Genomic DNA, 5140 nt, shown 5'->3' with positions numbered 1-5140 from the left:
GGGGGGCGGCACAGGGGAAGGCAGCATAGGTGCTACACTATAGGGAGCAGAAGAGAGGGGTGTAGAGGCCCAGACAGGGAGGAAGCACATTGGCACACATGGAACCACAGCTGTTTCTGTGTCCCTCAGGAGCCAGGCAACTCCTAACACACAAGGTGTCCCGTGTGTAACTCTACGGGTAACCCAGAACAAAGAGAAGCTGCTGGAAGCCACTGTGTACAGGCAAAGTGTCCTGATGTGTGCAGCAAAGTGTCCTGATGTGTGGGCAAACTGTCCTGATGTGTACAGCAAACTGTCCTGATGTGTGGGCAAAGTGTCCTGCATGTGTGGGCAAAGTGTCCTGATGCATGTGGGCAAAGTGTAATATGACAGAGTGCTGAGACACACGTGGCATTGGAGCCCTTTCTGTGGATACAGCGTGTGGTGCATTTCCTATGTCTAAAACTGACACTGCATGCCACTTCCATGATGCCCATGCCAGTCTGGAAAAATACAAGCCAAGAGAAAACCAAACTTTACTGAACACCCATGATGGGCCACGCATGCTGCCTGGTACCCAGTGCTACTGTCTTCAGTCTGTGAAAATTCTGTGACACGCTGACCCAAGCCACAGAATGACACACAGATGAAACAGGTTCTGAACGGAAGGTGCCTGATCTCAGATTCGTGTACTGTGGTGACTGCATCCACCCTGAGATGGTTCACGTGGCCACTCTGACATCCACCCTGAGATGGTTCACATGGCCACTCTGACAGGCTAGAGAATCCTTTAGGAGACAAACCTCTGGACTTGTCTGCCGGGAAGTTTCTCAACTGTGTTAACTCCAGTGGGAAAACCAACCATGAGCGTGGGCTGAGCGATCCCATGAGTCCTAGGCATGTAATTCATTCGTCTCCTTGACAACTGTGGATGCAGCAAGACCAGCAACCTCACAATCCTGCACTAACTTTTCCCCACCATGACAGACTGCACCCTAAACTGTGAGCCAAAATAAACCCACCTTCCCCATAAGCTGCTTTCGCCAGTTATGCTGCCATAGCAACATGAAAAAGAATACACTCCCGGGCCTCCTCCTATGGCTGCATACCTTTCCCAGTCCCGATGGCTGGAGCCCCCTCCCCTCCCTAGCAGGGTAAAGTCAGCATACCGGTGATGGTACAGGCATCCCGGTGCTCTCTGTAGCTGGGAGCATCTTCCACAGCCTCGCTCACATAGTACTCCTCAGGGATGCCCGGGCTGCAGGGGAGGACCGCATGGCTGCAAGCCTCAGAGACAGGCGTGGAGCTGGCCGAGGTGTCGTCGTGCAGGGCTGTGGCGTCCAGCTTGGCAGGTTTCAAAGGGAGGTGCCCACTGCCATGGGGGGGCCCCCGCTGCCGGAGTCAGGGGCAGTCGGGCAGATGGCCCCCAGGAGATTCAGTGTACCAGTAGGGGCGGCTCACAGAGAATCTGTGGAACAACCCAGAGAGAAACACAGTCACGAGGAGTCTATGAATATATGTAGACAAAATCTTTAAGATCGAGGCAGGGAAGACAGGGTCTCGTCACAACATCACCGCAGAGATGGTTCGCCAGCTAACCAGGCCTCGGTTCCAACACCGAAATCCGCCTTGGCTGGGTAAGACATTAACAAAGTGGCCTCAGCTAGAAGGGCCATGGCCATCCTCAAAGGGAGAAGCCAGGGTGGGCGTAGAGCAAGTCACGGTGGGTGGGGAGAGTGCAAGTGTACACTGTGAGGAAGATGCAAACTGACACACCACTGTGCAGAGCAAGGCGATATGGTTATCTGTACATTCAGTTATAAGTGACACGATTAAACTCTGCTAAACACAATTCCACAAAGAACTTTAAGGTCAGTGCCCACTTTAAGCTACAGTGAGATATGAGTGAACTCCTTTGAGAACCTGGTAAATTAAGACCTTATTTAAAAAACAAAAACAAAACACATCAGATCCATTCACTGGCTCCAGGAGAGAGCCAAGGACAATGGGTTAGAGCCCTGGGAAGGACAAGCAGGCTACAGCCCGGGTAGGCAACTCAGACTTCCACTGAAATCCCACTAAACCTCTACAGAAAAAGTTCCTCTGTTTCAATAGCAACCATACATGTCACCTCTCAGGACAGGGCTAGCCCCTGAGAAGTTATCCTTTTATTCAGGTCCTCTCTTCCCCACCAACCTCCACACATATTCCACCCACCCACACACACACACACACACACACACTGCCCCCCACACACACACACTGCCCATACATACACACACACACTGCCCATACACACACACACACACACACTGCCCATACACACACACACACACTGCCCATACACACACACACACACACACACACACACACACACATACACACACCACGTGCTGAATGATGTCTACAAAACCTACATTAGTGACCGAGGAGACCGCTCAGTGGATAGAGTGCTCACCACTCAAGGACCTGAGTTCAAAGCCAGGCATATAAGTAGCACATGTCTGTAATCCAGCACTTCTACAGCAAGATGGAAGGTGGAAGAGGACCACATGCCTAGTAAACAGAGAGCAACAGATCCTGCACAAAAGCAGTAAAAGGTGAGGTCTGACATCCAGGATGCTCCTTAAGCTCTACCTCTGCTGTGGCACATGCACTTGCACATGCATGCACATACATACAGAGTACACATATGCACAGAAGTTCAAAGAAGATGGAAATGTGGGTTAGCAGTTAAGAGTGTGTACTGCTCTTCCTGGAACGCATGCTGGGGGGAAGGGGTGTCACAGCCATCCATTATTCCAGCTCTAGGCTTTCTGGTGTCTTTTTTTCTGGCCTCCATGGGCACCCACAAACATGTGCACAGACACACAATCACAAATAAAATTAAAATAAGTCTTTGGTAGCAGAGTGATGACTCGGCAGTTAAGAGCATCTACTGCTCTTGCGGAGGACCTGAGCTCTTTCCAGCACCTGTGTCAGGATACTCACAGCCTCTTATAATCTCAGCTCCAGGGGATCGGATGTGGCTTCCACAGAAACCTCATGCACGTGGGCACATAAACTCACACAGATGCACACACATAAACAGAAAGAATTTAAGTGGACAGAAAGTACGAAATGGGAAGAGGCAGGAGGTTCTGCCTGCACTGAGGGAACTGAATCAAGAGACGTCTGGAGCGCAGGAGCTTCTGTAGGATGACATGTGGGACCCGACTGGACCATCACACTGGTTGGAGATACACAGAAAAGTGCGGAAGCAGCTTGGTGAGAAGGCACACAGCATTCTGGGCATTAGGGCTTGAAGTCGGCACACCGGAAGTCCTCCACTAGTTGCCACCCATGCCTGGTGCTTTAGGATGGGAGTTCTTCGGGTGAGGCTAAAGGACGCTGGTGCCGCCCTGGCAGTCTTGAGCAAGTAGTGGCTTCCTCTGCACCAGCTGTGTTCTGACTCTGGCCTGGACACTGACTGGCCAGGAACACCTAACAAGTGATACACGTGTGTATACATCTTCACAGAGGTGGGAGAAAGAACAGTGCCTACTCTGGGAACGTGCATTAACCTGAAATGATCCACCGCTAGGTTAGTTCTGAGAGTTCCAGAAAAACAAACAAAAAGAAAGAAAAAAAATCCTAAAGCCACGAAGGGGAGAGTAAGGGGAACAAAATATCAAAAAAAAAAAAAAAAAAAAAAAAAAGCACAGTAGCGTTTCAAAAAGATGTTTAAAGATCATGTTTATTTCATGTGTATGAATGTTTTGCCGCAGTGTGATTAGTGCCTGAGGAGGCCAGAAGAAGGTGTTGGGTCCCATGGAACTGGAGTTACAGGTGGCGGGCGGTGAGGTGCTGTGTGAGCGCTGAGAATCAAATCTGGGTCCTGACCTTAACCTCCTAAGGAGCCTCACTCGGTCACCCAGTGACCCATGTGACTCCCCCATCTAGTTTCTGACTTGAATAGAGTCAGAAAGAATCCCGGGAGGTGGCAGCAGGAGAACTGGGGGAGACCCACGAATGCTGGAGAAGGAGAAGTAGTCCACCCTGGAGTGTGAGTCTGAGGAAACCCTTGTCGGCATTTCTACTCAACCTGTGCTTTCTGCCAACGACTCAAGATCTCTACGAACTCAAGAAGCAAAAACAAGCAAACAGCCAAGGAAGTACACCAGAAGAGGCCAGGGCCTGGGGAAACAGCCAGCCCAGTGGCTTCTGAGTTCTATCCCTAGCAGAGTCGGGTGGTGAGTTCTATCCCTAGAGTCGGGTGGTGGCGCCTGTAATCCCATGCTGGGGAGGTGGAGATGGGTAGACCACACATGCACACGTTCACACACACACACACACACACACACACACACACACAGCAGAAAGAAAACTGATCAGAGGCCGCATAGTGCACAGGCTCCAACAGCCCCAGGCACTAGCTGTGGAGACAGGAAGAGGAAGCTAAGCTTCCGGGCTGCTGAGACACAGGCTGGGTCCCCGCAGGTGGCTGAGCCCAGCCCTCCTCTACCCACACCCGAGACTGTGCAGCCGATGATAACACAGCTGTGATCAAGGCATGCCAACCCTGTGCTCTGCATACAGCAAACTCATATGCCCATCACCACCATCAAAATTACTCAGACTGCCCAAGAAAGTGAGCCTTGTATGTCCCTAAAATTACATTTCAAATGGCTCTCTACCGTAGCACACGGTTACCCAACGGTGCCACTACTGGCCCTTCTGGGGCTGTCAGGGAAACCAGGAAGCTGCCCACTGCCACTAACCTTCCTCAATGGCCAACTCTTCTTAGCTGAATGTCATTACCAACCCCACTTAGAGGTAAGGAAATAATGCTCACAGGGGCCACACAGAGTCAGCAGAGAGGACCAGTGTGAAGCTGTTTCCTGGCACTGAGTGCTGTGTCTCCCAGCTTCCCCTCGGTCAAACAAGCTCAGAAGATCCTGGACGTCTCTGGCCCCAGCAAAGGCTGGCACACGCAAAGCTAGGGCTTTCTTCCAGATAGAGGAAACAAATGGGGCTTTTGAAAAGCCTGCCCATGGGTGAAGGTGGTACACTGTGGGGTGTGCAGTTGACTGGCTGCAGCCTGGGGAGCCCGGGGAAGACTGGACCCCCTGTCCGCGGAGGAGTGAGAGGTTCTGCAGCCTGGCCATTTTGGCAGACAAAG

General features: G+C 51.5%; 1 protein-coding gene across 2 annotated transcripts in view; it reads right to left on the bottom strand.

Moving 5' to 3' along the window:
- Positions 1–5140, bottom strand: part of Trak1 (trafficking kinesin protein 1) — a 169131-nt gene that overhangs the window by 104025 nt on the left and 59966 nt on the right. For both annotated transcript variants that reach the window (XM_031345664.1, XM_031345666.1), the window contains exon 2: positions 1149–1447. The gene's annotated coding sequence lies outside the window, so the exon portion shown is untranslated. The remainder of the gene's footprint in view (positions 1–1148; positions 1448–5140) is intronic.

Source organism: Mastomys coucha, unplaced genomic scaffold, assembly GCF_008632895.1.
Source record: "Mastomys coucha isolate ucsf_1 unplaced genomic scaffold, UCSF_Mcou_1 pScaffold23, whole genome shotgun sequence".
NCBI classification, from domain to species: domain Eukaryota; kingdom Metazoa; phylum Chordata; class Mammalia; order Rodentia; family Muridae; genus Mastomys; species Mastomys coucha.
This window is presented reverse-complemented; position numbering and strand designations above follow the sequence as displayed.